The following is a 15557-nucleotide window of genomic DNA, read 5'->3' as shown; positions in this document are numbered from 1 at the left end:
CTCTGTACCCTTTCCAGCTTAACACCATCTTTCCTATAATAAGGTGACCAGAATTGAACACAATACTCCAAATGTGGTCTCAGCAAGTTCTTGTACTGAGTTCTATGTTTAAAATGTTTTCTCTCCTAATCTGAGGAAGGATGAAGGAGTACAATCAGGGCTGTGAAGGCAGGAAGACTGATGCAGAGTTAGGTCCAGTGTTTACGGGATTATAGAAGAATGAGGAATCTTATGACAACTTTGGATGGACTAAATAGACACAAGGATATTCCAGATGGCTGTAAAATCCACAACCAGGGACCATGGCATCAGGATACAGTTTGGCCATTTAGAACTAAAATCAGGAGAAATTTCTTTACCTAGAGACCGTCAAGCCTGTGGAATTCTCTGTTGCAGAAGGTACTGAATGTCAGACAATTGAATACATTCAAGAAAGAGGTAGATATATTTTGGAATACCACAGAGATAAAGGAATAAAAGCAGATGGTGTGAATCGGATACTGACATGGATAACCAGCAATGATTGTTTTGAATGGTGGAGCAGGCCTGAAGGGTTTCAAGGCTTAGTCCTATTTTTTAAATCTTTATGTTCGAGACATTAGGGTGAAGATGTAATAATTCCAGAAAACCCCACTGCTGAGCCAATATATGGCACAACTGTGATATCTGAAAATAGTTGACACAAGATAATTTGTTTGCCACAGGTTCATCACCCTTTAGGTGTGGGCAATGGAAATGTACAATTATTGCTTGTCTATAATTTTAAAAAAATATTGAAAATATAGGACATAGAAGGTCAGGCCACTTCAATGGGATGAGAAGCAGAGTTAACGTTTCAGGTCGACTGAACCTGTAATAACTGGAAAGGAGACAAAAGAAGCTTGTTAAACTGCAGGGAGGGTGGGGGAAGGGGGTGTCTGATGGGGTAAAACTGGGATGACCATGGAGATAAATTGTGAATTAGATTTTCTGGTCACTGAGTGAATGGGAGTGAGAAAATAAACAAACGATAGAAGTATTACAATGAGGCATTTGTGAGCCTGAGGAATTTCACCTCATCTTCTGTCATGGAACCTACAACAGTCTTGTAGACTCAATGTTGAATTCTACAAGTAATTTGATTTCTCTGTTTGGAAGTGGAAGACATGCCCTCAGCCTTACCTGCCAGGCAAGTCTCCCTGTTCTGTAGTTTGCTACTTCTACACTCTTCTGGTTATGTTCTCACTCCCTAACTGGCCCCGTTCACTCATTGGCCAGATAGCCATGTTAACAGTTTATCCCATGCTCATTCCAGTTTTACCGCGGCAGAGACATCCCCTTTCACACCCTCTCTGCAACTTAACAAGCTTCCTTTGCACAAAATATCTCTTCTCCATACTTCTAATGAAGTGGTTCCATACCACTGGCATGGAGGCATTTTAGCAAAGATTTCCAAGCTCAATATTATTGCTAGCCCAGTATCCTCCTGTTTTCAAAAAGTGTCATTGCATCATAGACTTGCATAGCATTGACAACTCGTCCATGCCTATCTCAAGGCCTATTTTGCTATTTCCATTAACCTGCATTATGCCTGTATTCCTCTACATCTTTCCTCTCCAAGTACCATTCTAATTGCCATTATATGATGTAATTGTATCTGCCTCGACAACTTCCATTGGTAAGTCATTCCATCTGATCTCCTTTTCATTTCTCACCTCGCAATTATATTCTCTAGTTTTAGATTCCCCCAACCTAGGAAAAAGATTCATACTATCTACCCTACCTTTGGCCTTTATCTAACTATGATCTACCTGTCTACTCTCATTATTTTATAAACTTATGTCTGGTCATCCCTCAGACTCCTGCATTTTGGTGAGAATAAACCAATGCCTATCTAAGCTCTCTAAGTAAAGCCCACCTTTCCAGGCAACAATCTAATGAAGTGGGGACACAAGAGCAAATGCAGGAATCTGGAGCAAAACACAAACAGTTGGAGGTTTTCAATAGCATCACGCAGCATCTTTAGAAACAAAGGGATTGTCCCTTAAGGAAAAGGAATATGTATTTTCCTCCACAGATGCTACTTGACCCGCTGAGTTCCTCCAGCAGTTTATTTTTTAACATCATGTTGACTCTCCTCTGCACTCTTTCTAATGAGACCATAGAGGGAGTACAGAGAAGGTTCACCAGACTGATTCCTGGGATGTCAGGACTTTCATATGAAGAAAGACTGGATAGACTCGGTTTGTACTCGCTAGAATTTAGAAGATTGAGGGGGGATCTTATAGAAACTTACAAACTTCTTAAGGGGTTGGACAGGCTAGATGCAGGAAGATTGTTCCCGATGTTGGGGAAGTCCAGAACAAGGGGTCACAGTTTAAGGATAAGGGGGAAATCTTTTAGGACCGAGATTAGAAAAACATTTTTCACACAGAGAGTGGTGAATCTCTGGAACTCTCTGCCACAGAGGGTAGTTGAGGCCAGTTCATTGGCTATATTTAAGAGGGAGTTAGATGTGGCCCTTGTGGCTAAAGGGATCAGGGGGTATGGAGAGAAGGCAGGTACAGGAAGTGGCGGCGCCGTGAAACGGCTGCGGCTCGCCTGCAGTTTGTCTGTTTTTACTTTTTTGTGTTGTTTATTTTGTCTTGTTCAGTTAAACTTTTGGTTATTAGGTTGTGTTATGTGTGGGGGGGGGGGGTGAAACAGGGCTTTCTGTCTCTCCCTTCGGGGGGGAATGCGACTTTCCTGTCGTATCCCCCTTCTCTTCCCCCGTCTGAGCTGAGGCCTAATGGCGGAGCTGGCGGCCTCCAACCTGCGACCGACCTCGAGGATCCGGAGGTAGAGCCAGCCAGGACTTACCAACGCGAGGCTGGCCGTCTTCGAGCTGCGGCGGCTTTCGGGCAGCGGCACGACTCGGCGCTCTGGTGAAGGCGGACGGCGCGGGGCTGAGACACTCCTGTGAGGGCGGCCCGGCTCCCGGCTGGAAGGCGCTCCCGTGTGGGCGGCCCAGTGCGGGGCTGGAGGGCGCTCCCGTGTGGGCGGCCCGGTGCGGGGCTGGAAGGCGCTCCCGTGTGGGCGGCCCGGTGCAGGGCTGGAAGGCGTTCCCGTGTGGGCGGCCCGGTGCGGGGCTGGAAGGCGCTCCCGTGTGGGCGGCCCGGCTCCCGGCTGGAAGGCGCTCCCATGTGGGCGGCCCGGTGCGGGGCTGAGACGCTCCCGTGTGGGCGGCCCGGCTCCCGGCTGGAAGGCGCTCCCGTGTGGGCAGCCCGGCCCCTCGCTGGAAGGTGCTCCCTTGTGGGCGGCCCGGCTCCCGGCTGGAAGGCGCTCCCGTGTGGGCGGCCCGGTGCGCGGCTGAGACGCTCCCGTGGGGGCGGCCCCGTGCGGGGCGGAGACGGTGCTCCGGTGGCTGAGACGGCGTTCTGGCGGCGGAAACCTGAATCCGGGGCTCGGCCGCGGGCCAGTGGATGACATCGTCGGGAACTCGCGGGTCAAAGGTCAAAAGGTCAAAAACATTATTTGCCATTTGTGCTTACACACATAGGAACTCTTGTGCGGTTGTTCAGTGAGTCAAGTCAAGTCAAATCAAAAAGACACACAGAAAGACACATAATCTATAAAAACATATACTTCTCTAGAAATAAAAAAGAAAGTGCCTAAAACCCTATATAAAGGGGAAAGTGAGAGCATTGTAAATTGCACAAACCCTATATAAAAGTGTCGATTGCATTGTAAATTGCACAGGCCCAGGAGACAATATAATATGATATAATATGATATGCTATGAGGTAGGTCAGGACATCAGTTCATTTTGTTTTGGCCAAGAGTCTCACTGTGGCAGGGAAGAAACTCTTAAAAAACAGGTTGATGCCTGTTTTCGGGACCTCCCGTGGCAACAACTGCGTCCGCTGGACTGGAGGGCGGCAGCTTCGAACACCCCCGGGCCGCGGAGCTTGAACCGCGGGACTGACTTAAGGGGTCACAGTTTAAGGATAAGGGGGAAATCTTTTAGGACCGAGATTAGAAAAACATTTTTCACACAGAGAGTGGTGAATCTCTGGAATTCTCTGCCACAGAAGGTAGTTGAGGCCAGTTCATTGGCTATATTTAAGAGGGAGTTAGATGTGGCCCTTGTGGCTAAAGGGATCAGGGGGTATGGAGAGAAGGCAGGTACAGGAAGTGGCGGTGCCGTGAAACGGCTGCGGCTCGCCTGCAGTCTGTCTGTTTTAATTTTTTGTGTTGTTTCCCATGTGGGCGGCCCGGTGCGGGGCTGGAAGGCGCTCCCGTGTGGGCGGCCCGGCTCCCGGCTGGAAGGCGCTCCCGTGTGGGCGGCCCGGTGCGGGGCTGAGGCGCTCCCGTGAGGGCGGCCCGGTGTGGGGCTGAGACGCTCCCGTGAGGGCGGCCCAGTGCGGGGCTGAGACGCTCCCGTGGGGGCGGCCCGGTGCGAGGCGGAGACGGTGCTCCGGTGGCTGAGACGGCGTTCTGGCGGCGGCAACCTGAATCCGGGGCTCGGCCGCGGGCCAGTGGATGACATCGTCAGGAGCTCACGGGTCACAGGTTGATGTCTGTTTTCGGGAGCTCCCGTGGCAACAACTGCGTCCGCTGGACTGGAGGGCGGCAGCTTCGAACACCCCCGGGCCGCGGAGCTTGAACCGCGGGACTGACTTACCATCGCCCGGTGGGGTATCGCCTCAGCGCAGAGGGAGAAGAGGAGGGAAGAGACAGCAACCCTTAGACTTTTTCCTCCATCACAGTGAGGAGGTGCTTGGTGAACTCACTGTGGTGGATGTTAATTTGTGTTTATTGTGTATTTATTATTACATGTATGGCTGCAGGCAACGACATTTCGTTCAGACCGAAAGGTCTGAATGACAAATAAAGGATTCAATTCAATTCAATTCAAAAGGATACTGAGTTGGATGATCAGCCATGATCATATTGAATGGCGGTGCAAGCTCGAAGGGCCGAATGGCCTACTCCTGCACCTAATTTCTATGTTTCTATGTTACACTTCACTTAGTGTGGTGACCAGAACTGAACACAATATTCCAAGTCTGGCCTAAGTAATGTTTAGTACAGCTTCAATATGGCATCCTAACATTTATACTCAATGCCTCAGTGTATGAAGGCAAGCACGTCAAATGCCTTCTTCACTACAATCCAGCTGCGTTGACAGTTTCAGAGAACTGTGAATTGCATCTGAGGCCTCTCTGTACATACTTTACTTTAAACACTTTAGACATATAACATGGAAACAGGCCCCTTGTCCAAATGCATCTGCGCTGACCAACATTCACCCCATACACTAACACTAGCCTGCACTCCGGGACAACTTACAATTTTAATTACCAAAGCCAATTAACCAACAAATCTGTACATCTTTGGAGTGTGGGAGGAAACTGGAGCACCTGGAGAAAACCCACCTGATCACAGGGAGAATGTACAAACCCGTATAGACAGCACCCGAGGTTAGGATCGAGCCCGGGTCTCTGGCACTGTAAGGCAGCAACTCTACCACTGTGTCACCATGCCACCTAAAGAGTACATCTACACTCTTAAGGTCCCTACCATTTACTGTGTATATCCAGTTGGTACATGACATCCCAAAGTGCATTACCTCACACAGATTACATTCCTTCTGTCATCATTATGCCCAACTTTCCCAACTTAGTGTATATGAACCTGAGGGCAATGTTTTCACTCAGGGGGTGGAGCATGTATGGTTTGAGCTGCTGTTAGTTGAGGAGTTAGTTGAGGTAGATGGTAAAACAGCATTTAAAAGACACTTGGACACATACTGTAGATAGACAGGAAAGTTTGGAGCGATATGAGCAAATGGGACTAGCTCAGATGGAAAATCTTGGTCCGTATAAACTAGTTGGACCGAGAGGCTTGTTTCCATGCTGCATGACTACTTGATATCACTCCACAAATCATTCGGTGTTGGGTGACCCTCCTGGTGAAGTATAGCTGCCATTTCCTTTTTTCAAACCTGGATTTATTTTCCACGGATGGATAGATTCAAGAGCATTTTATTACTGAGAATTAAATTACTCACATTCCCTTTCAGCGGATCCGTGAGTTAGTGAAATTAAATATATGTGTGTTATTCCAGAGTGACAGTTTTCTAATAAACTGAAGGATTTTCTGGAAAACAGTCCAAAATCTGTCAGGACTAACCTGATTCTAGACATAGTAGGAATAAACTTGCACTCGAGGTGTTCAATCCAAAAACACATCCGGCTGTAAAGCAATGTTCAATCTGGGGGCTGCCGTCCACTCCAAGTCATTGAATGCTTGCAGCTTAGTGTACAAGGTGTCTGTGGTGTCTGGTTGGCAGTCGGGGCAAGGAATGTTTTCGATTAACTTTAAGCAATAATGAAAACCATTACAGCTCTCTTACTAAAGCATTAGCTCTTTCTGATGTCTCATATAAAACTACGGAAGTCTGACTGTTTTTTACACTCTTAGTGGGAGTTAAACACAATCAATTATGACTTTTGTTTCTCGGTATGATTTCACCAGAGACTTGTAGCTTGGTCAGATGTTGTAGAAGTCAATGGTTCAACATTGCCTTGGAAGTTGAGGAAATTCAACGTGTTTAATGAGAAAGCAGGGTCCGTTATTTCTCAGTCTGAATGGATGTTTTAAAGCTTTTAGGTGCTAGAAGAAAAGTAAAGATTATTAGCTGTCCTTACAGATGCTAGAATAATGGACGGCAGGGCAGGAGTAGGAGGGGAAATGAAAATGAAATTTATGAACATGATCATGCATTAAAGAAAAAAATCTTTATAGCACAGCACTGAGATCATTCTGTTAATATGGAGGATAGAAATCATTGAATTTTGTGAGCAATTACCATTTTACTTGTTGATTTCTTTACTTTTGTATTGTAAATAATTTATTTTATGATATAAAGCTTTGGGGCCCTAGGCAAAAAATAGTTGTTCGTATTGCGGAGCATGGCATGTTTTCAAACAATAGCCTACCCAGTTAGAAGGGGCAAACTTGCACACAGGTAAAACATTGTTCTTGCTGGTGAAAATGTTGCTAAAGCATAGAATAGTATTAGAAAAATACTACCTTGCAATCAGAAAGTCAGTAATTATCCTGGCTTTTAAGTAATACTAGGTAGACAAAAGTGCTGGAGAAACTCAGCGGGTGCAGCAGCATCAATGCAGCGAAGGAAATAGGCAACGTTCCGGGCCGGGATCCTTCTTCAGAATTTTATTTTATTTTATTTTAAGTAATACTGCCTTATTTACAGCCAAATACAAGGAGACAGGAATTATAAGGAGCGACAAGTTATAAAGAAGAGCGGAAAGCAATTCTCTTGTTGCAGTGCATACGTAACTTAAAACAAGTTATTTTCCTAATTTCAGAAAAGAAAAATCATGAATCCAGCATTTTAAAATGCATTCAAGATTTCGCCAGTTTTGAGCAACAGAGAACATCTTCACCCTTTAAGAAAGTTCCAAATAATGATTGGCAGCTATCTAATTAAACTGGTACAGCTTGAATGTTGATGTATATTTTACACCTCGTAGAACGGAATTGATGCAATTGTTCAATGATCGGTTTACCATAAATCGTTTGAACTGGCACTTTTAAACTCGTGCGGAAAATAAACTAGGGCTTGTGATATATCTATCAAAGATCCTTGGCGAAACTGGCCACTACATGAGCTGGACTGCAGGCGTGACTGAAATGGCATGGCTTCAAGTCCCCCCCCTCCCCCCCTCCCACCCTTTCCCAGCATACTGTCAGCAAATGTACAAGCTACTGAGAACAAACTAGATGAACCTAAAGCAAGACTTACCTAAGAGAACTCCTGTGTGCTTTCTTTTACAGGGATATGGCTCACCCTTGCCTCTCCTGACTGTGCCGTTCAACTTGAGGACTTCTAGCTACACCAGATGACTGCACGGCATCCTCAGGCAAGGTAAATGTTGGAAGGGTCTGCTTTCTAATTAACTCCATATGGTGCCCAGATATGGCGGTCCAAGCGAGCTCCTACTCCCGAGAAATGGAATATCATATGGTGAGATGTCATCCCTGCTACTTGCCATGGGAATTCACTCTGGCTATCCTGTCTACATCCCACCCAAAGCTTGCAGTTGAGGAACTGCACACTATCACCAATAGCCTTGAAACATAGTACCCCAAAGCCCCAGGCCATACTCATAATAACCATGGACTACAATCAGTCCAACTCCAAGAGTGTGCTTCCAAAATACTATCCGCTGATCTCCTATCCAACTAAAGGCCCAAGATCCCTCAAGCACTGCAACACAAACATAAAAAAGGAAAACTGCTTTATTTCCACACCGCACTTTCATAAATCTGATCACCTGGATGTTCTTGCTTCTACTCCTTGCTTACAAGGAGAAACTGAAGTATGATGATTGGATTGGATTGGATTCAATTTATTGTCATTGCACTTTTCAGTGCAACGAAATGGTTTAGCCTGCAGTCATAACATAGAATAAATAACAAGACAAACACTCAACACAGTTTAAAGTCCCAAAGTCCTTGTCTATTCCCTCCTTGCACTCCCTCTGCGCTGAGGCAATCCAAGCCTCCGATGTTGTGACCCCGCTGGGTGATGGTGAGCAAGTCCTGCGGCTGAATCCGTGCTCCGCAAACGGGCCGGTTCAAACTCCGCGGCCTGGGGCGGTAGAAGCTGCCGCCCTCCAGTCCAGCGGACGCAGCTGTAGTTGCGGGAGCTCCGGAAAAACAGGTCACCACCTGTGACCTGCGAGCTCCCGATGATGTCGTCCACTGGGCCCGCGGCCGAACCTCCGAGGCTCCAAAGTCGGGTCAGAAGTTGGGTCGCACCGCAACCACAGCCCCGAAGTCGGCCAGCCTCGCATTGGTAAGTCCTGGCTCTGCCTCCGCAGCCTCGAGGTCGGTCGCAGTTGGAGGCCACCAGCTCCGCGATAGGCCTCAGCGCAGACGGACACGGAGACGGGGGGATACGGCAGGAAAGGTCGCATCCCCCCCCCGAAGGAAGAGTCAAAAAACATACCACACCCACCCCCCCACACATACACAACTAAATAAACAGAAATAAACTGCAACAACGGGACAAAAGAAAACAAAAAAAAGAAAAGACAAACGGACTGCAGGCGAGCCGCAGCTGCAAGGCAGCGCCACCACTTCTGAATCTGGTCTGGTAAGAAAGTCGTGCAGTGCTGGTCCGAGGAAGTAGATGAGTCCTTCGCTACTGCTTTGAATCGATGGACTGGTCCCTATCCAGGTACTCTGAGGCTAACTTAGATGAATATTGCACTGCTGTCACAGACTTCATCAGCAAGTGTGTAGAGGACTGGGTACCATAGAAGACAATACGTGTGTTCGCCAACTGGAGACCATGGATGAACCTCAAAGTACACTTCCAGGTGAAGTTCAAGACTGCAGCGTTCAAGTCAAATAATCACAAGCAGTACGAGGCATATATCTATGACCTTTGCACAGCATTAAGGATGCAAAGAGGAAATTCCCTACCAAGCTGCAGCCTCGAGGTAATGACACAGATGACATAGAATTTGGCAAGGCTTGAATGTTATAATGGGCTACAAAGTAAAGGCAGGCAGTATTGCTGGCAACAATGGGTCTCTCTCCAAAGACTTCTATACTTTCTATGGTCTCTTTGAAAGTTGGTCACTTTGAAACCAGAAAGTTGGTGGTGGAATGTCACCTGCCAGGCCAGTCTCGGTGCGCCTATACTAGCGGTTATTGCGCAGATGCAAGGTCAGCCTTGCTGAGGGTGAATCCAGGGAAAGCAAATGGTCTGGATGGAGTCTTCAGGACCTGTGCGGATCAGCTGGCAGAGGTATTCACGGATATCATTGACCTCTTACTACCCCATTCTGAGGTCCCGTCCTACCTCCAGAAGATCAGCCAGGGGTCAAAGAAAGTTAAAGTAGCGTGTCTTAATGACTCATCCAGGGACTCTGACATCCACCATCATGAGTTGCTTTGAGAAACTGATGATGGCTCACATTAACTCCAGCTTCCCAGTCAGCCTTGATCCACTGCAGTTTACCTACCATTGCAACAGGTCTCTCTGGCCTTACACCCATATCTGGAACACCTAGACAACAAGGACTCCAACATTAGAATTGTATTTATTTACTATTGCTTCACCTTCAACACCATAATCTCACCCAACTCATCTCCAAACTTGTGGACCCAGGAATCAGTCAATGTGTCCTCAATTTTCTGACCCACAGACCATAATCAGTGAGCTTGGCTGACAACACCTCCTCCGCACCAAATCTCACCATCGCTGCCCTGCAGGGATGCATTCTGAGTCCCCCACTATATGACTGTATGGACACATGTGGCTCTAACTCCATCAACAAGTTTGCTGATGACACCACTGTGGTGGACTGGATCACGAACAATGATGAGTCGGAATACAGGATGCAGATAGAGAACTTAGTAACTAAGTGTCAGGACAATGATCTGTTCCTCAATGTCAGAAAGATGAAGGAGATAGTTAGCTCCTAGCAAGATGGCGGCTGCCTGCGGCGACTTTTGCGGAGCACCAGAACCTAAAAGGCTTAAATACAACTTCAATGAACTCACCTGGATCAGGAAAACAGCAGAAATCGGTGCTGTTTCGGACAAGCTGCTTGAGCATCTCAAGGCTCTCGTAATTTCGCGATCTCCCGCAGCTGTGGGAGCCCCGAACTATAAATTTTCCCACGCTGGCTGTAAAACTCCCGACCCGACTGAGGAACACAGGTATTGTATCTGGAAACTCCGGGATGACCTCCAGAGCCGACGGGCTGGATCTCCCAGGAACAATGAAGCTGGAGCTGCCGACTGAGGGAACCCCCTTTCGTTACGGAGCTGGAGCTGCCGTCTGTGAAGGAATTCCCGTTCCAGCGAAGATTCGCAGAAACAGCAGGAACAGTAAACACAGTACCTGGAAACAAAGGGGAAGCCTTAATTGTGTCCGGAAATATGGCCGACGGGCAGGACTTCAGGTCAGACTAAAGCGCAGGGGACTTCGGCCCCCTCTCCCTACTATCCTACTGGCCAACGTACAGTCCCTTGAAAATAAAGTGGAGGGCTTAAGGGCAAGACTGCTTTATCAAAGGGAGCTGAGGAAATACTCTGTGTTCTGTTTCAGATACATGGCTCACTCCCAGCTCCCCAGACTCAGCAGTCCAGCCTGAAGGGTTCTCCGTCCACCATATGGACCGTACACTGGCATCTGGGAAAGGGAGAGGAGGGGGCGTCTGCTTCATGGTCAACTCTGCGTAGTGCTCAGACGTGGCAGTCCTGTCCAACTCCTGCTCTCCACACCTGGAACATCTGGCGGTGAAGTGCCGTCCCTTCTACCTTCCGAGGGAATTCACCTCCATCATCCTGGCCGCGGTATACATCCCACCCCAGGCAGACATCCGTCTGGCACTGGAGGAGCTGCACGCCGTGGTCAACAAACACCAGACGTCTTACCCCGAGGCATTTAGTACCATTGTTGGGGACTTCAATAAGGCAAACCTAAAGAAATCACTCCCTAACTTCCACCAACTTGTCTCCTGCTGCAGCAGAGGACCTAACACACTCGACCACTGCTACACCACCATCAAGAATGCCTATCGTTCTATCCCCCACCCTCACTTCGGTAAATCTGACCATATCGCGGTGCTGCTTCTTCCTGCCTACAGGCAGGAATTGAAGAGCGCACCCTCAGAGGTAAGGACAGTACAGAGTTGGTCGGGGGGGGGGGGGGGGGGGGGGGGGGGGGGGTGGCAGGGGGGCAGAAGAACAACTCCAGGACTGATTGGAGTCTGTAGAATGGGCAATGTTCAAGGACTCAGCAACGGACTTGAACGAGTATGCCACAGTTGTTACAGACTTCATTGAGAAATGTGTGGAGGTCTGCATCCCTACAAAAACCTTCAGAGTGTTTCCCAATCAGAAGCCTTGGATGAACTTTGAGATCCGCATTCTTCTGAAAACTAGACACCGGGCATTCATGTCTGATGATACAGTGCTCTACAAGAAGTCCAGATACACCTTGGTAAGGCCATCAAAGAGGACAAAAGGGACCTGCTCCAAACTGGAGGATGAGACAGATGTTCGGAAGCTGTGGTGGGGCCTGAATGCAATCACCTCCTACAAGGCAAAATCAGGAGGTAGGTCCCTGATGAGCTCAATGCGTTTAACGCACGCTTTGATAGGGAGAACACTGATGTGTCTTCCCGAGCCCCCATTCGCTGTGATGGTGTTTCAGTCTCAGTCACAGAGGCCGATGTCAGAAAATCCTTCAGAGGGGTGAACCCTCGAAAAGCGCCTGGACCTGATGGTATACCCGGTCGTGTTCTAAAAACCTGTGTGGACCAACTGGCTGCAGTTTTTAAGGACATTTTTAACCTCTCACTTCTGAGGTCTGAGGTCCCCACCTGTTTCTTGAAGGGCATCAATTATACCAGTGCCCAAGAAGAGTAAGGTGACGCGCCTCAATGACTATCGACCAGTAGCACTAACGCCTGTGGTGATGAAGTGCTTTGAGAGGTTGATCATGACGCAAATCAACTCCTATCTCAACAAAAACCTGGACCCACTGCAGTTCGCTTACCGCCACAACAGATCAACGGTGGATGCGATCTCGCTGGCCCTCCACTCCGCTTTGGACCACTTGGACAACAAAAACTCATATGTCAGGCTGTTATTCATTGATTACAGCTCAGCATTTAATACAATTATCCCCTCCAAGTTGGTTGCCAAACTCGCAGAACTGGGTCTCTGCGCATCCCTCTGCAATTGGATCCTCGACTTCCTCACTCTCAGACCACAGTCTGTTCGTATTGGTGGAAATGTGTCAGACTCGATAACAATCAGCACGGGAGCACCTCAAGGCTGCGTGCTCAGCCCCCTGCTGTACTCACTCTATACTCATGACGGCGTAGCCGGTCATAGTGCAAACTCCATCATCACGTTCGCTGATGACACCACTGTTGTGGGACGTATCACTGATGGGGATGAGTCAGAGTATAGAAGAGAGATCGAGCAACTGTCCATATGGCGCCAGCACAATAACCTGGCCCTCAACACCAGCAAAACCAAGGAACTGATTGTGGACTTTGGAAGGAGTAGGATGGGAAACCATATATCAATGGGTCGATGGGTTGAAAGGGTCAAGAACTTCAAATTCCTGGGCGTGCACATCTCTGAAGATCTTTCCTGGTCCGAGAACACTGGTGCAATTATTAAGAAAGCACATCAGCGCCTCTACTTCCTGAGATGATTACAGAGAGTCGGTTTGTCAAGGAGGACTCTCTCTAATTTCTACAGGTGCACAGTAGAGAGCATGCTGACCGGTTGCATCGTGACTTGGCTCAGCAACTTGAGCGCCCTGGAGAGGAAAAGACTACAAAAAGTAGTAAACACTGCCCAGTCCATCATCGGCTCTGACCTCCCTTCCATCGAGGGGATCTATCGCAGTCGCTGCCTCAAAAAGGCTAGCAGTATCATCAAGGACCCACACCATCCTGGCCACACACTCATCTCCCTGCTACCTTCAGGTAGAAGGTACAGGAGCCTGAAGACTGCAATGACCAGGTTCAGGAATAGCTACTTCCCCACAGCCATCAGGCTATTAAACTTGGCTCGGACAAAACTCTGACCATTAAAATCTGTTATTTGCACTTTATCAGTTTATTTATTCTTGTGTATATATATTTATATAATGGTATATGGACACACTGATCTGTTTGTAGTCAATGCCCACTATGTTTTGTTGTGCTGAAGCTAAGCATGAATTCCATTGTCCTATCAGGGACACATGACAATAAACTAATTTGAACTTGAACACTTGAGCTACTTCAGGAAGTGTAGTGGAGTACATGCTCCAATCAGCATCAATGGTGCCAAAGAGGAAATGGTTGTGGGTTTCACGTTCCTTGGCATTAATATTACCAACAATTTGCCATGGACTAACCATATTGAAGTAATAGCCAAGAAGGCACACCATGCATCTACTTTCCTTGGGAGATGGAGGATATTTGGCATGTCTCCAATGAGTCTTATAAATTTCTACAGATGCGCTATAGAAAGCATATTGTCTAGTTGCATCATAGCTTGCTTTGGGAACAACTCTGCCCAAGAGCGTAAGAAATTTCAGAGAGTTCTAAATATGGCCCCATCCAACACAGTCCAAACTTCCCACCCCATCTACATTTCACGATGCTTCGGAAAGCAGCTAACATAATCAAAGACTTGCTTCTCCCCCTGCTCTTGTCAGGCAGAAGATACAGAAGCTTGAAAGCATGCACCACCAGACTTAGGAATTGCTTCTTCCCCTCTATTATCAAGCTTCTGAATGGTCCTTCCATAAACTAGAGTACTGCCCCACCTTTATTTTATTTTGGACATTGAACTTTGTCTACGGAACTGTTGCTCTACAATGCAGAGAACTAAATTCTGCATTTTTTGTCCTTCCCTTTGTTCTACCAATTGTACTTAACTTTAACTTAATTGTATTTAAGTATATATAACATTATCTGATCTGACTGGATAACACATAATAAACCTAAACCTAACACAATGAAATAAATAGTGATGTAAGGGGAAACTAGGGATAGGTAATAAACTAACATAATTTTCACTTCCCTCTGTTGGAAAACAATGAGGCTATATTTGATGTGCAGGAAGGAAATGCAGATGCTGGTTTCGGCATCGCTGTTTCGGCGCCGCCGTTTCGGCACCGCTGTTTCGGCGCCGCCGTTTGAACACACCCAAAACCACTACAACCAGGTAGAGAGCAGAAGTTTGAGGGTAAAATCAAATCATTTTTAAAGTGCAATCATTAACAAAGTAGACAGTAAATTATTACAAAGTCTCGAAATGCATTCTACTGGTTTAGCGTCAGGTTTATTATTGTTATATACTTATTGTTATATATTTAGATGAATTAAGATTAAAATTTAGATGAATTAAATCAGTTCCCGGCTGGTTATTTTTATTTTGGGTATAGGAAAATTCATGACACAATTTATAGGGGACAACAGAAACCTACATTTATATTAAACGGGGGACAATCAAAAACAGCGGTGCCGAAACAGCGGCGTCGAAAAGTACCCGACCCGCTGGTTTAAACCAAAGATAGCCACAAAAAAGCTGGAGTAATTCAACGGGTAAGACAGCATCTCTGGAGAAAAGGAATAGCTGACGTTTCGGGTTGAAACCTTCAAACTGAGAGTCAGGGGAGTGGGAAACGTGAAATATAGAATGTGAATGAAAGATATGCAAAAATGTAATGAAGATTAAGGAAACAGGCCATTATTAGCTTTGGGCTAGGTTCTTAAGTTCATAGATTCTTGGGCAGAATTAGGCCATTCAGCCCATTCATTCTACTCCACCATTCAATCATGGCTAATCTATCTTTCCCTCTCAACCCCATTCTCTTACCTTTTTTCCCCATAACCCCCGACACCTTTACTAATCAAGAATCTGTCAATCTCTGCCTTGAAGATATCCATTGACTTGGGCTCCACAGCCATCTGGGGCAATGAATTCCACGGATTTCTTTAGCCCCTCTGACTAAAGAAATTCCTCATCTCCTC

At 47.0% G+C, this 15557-nt stretch overlaps 1 protein-coding gene and 1 long non-coding RNA gene across 2 annotated transcripts in view; one reads left to right on the top strand and one right to left on the bottom strand.

Annotated features, from left to right (window-relative positions):
• The window catches only part of fgf10 (fibroblast growth factor 10), a 146772-nt gene that overhangs the window by 120802 nt on the left and 10413 nt on the right, over nucleotides 1-15557 (bottom strand). The window lies entirely within an intron of this gene.
• The window catches only part of LOC116979483, a 38659-nt gene continuing 30900 nt past the window's right edge, over nucleotides 7799-15557 (top strand). Inside the window, exon 1 of the long non-coding RNA XR_004413736.1 lies at nucleotides 7799-7915. This is a non-coding gene — a long non-coding RNA (uncharacterized LOC116979483). The remainder of the gene's footprint in view (nucleotides 7916-15557) is intronic.

The sequence above is a fragment of the Amblyraja radiata genome, chromosome 1, assembly GCF_010909765.2.
Source record: "Amblyraja radiata isolate CabotCenter1 chromosome 1, sAmbRad1.1.pri, whole genome shotgun sequence".
Classification (NCBI taxonomy): domain Eukaryota; kingdom Metazoa; phylum Chordata; class Chondrichthyes; order Rajiformes; family Rajidae; genus Amblyraja; species Amblyraja radiata.
The sequence above is the reverse complement of the archived record's forward strand: the minus strand, read 5'-3'. Positions and strand labels throughout refer to the sequence as shown.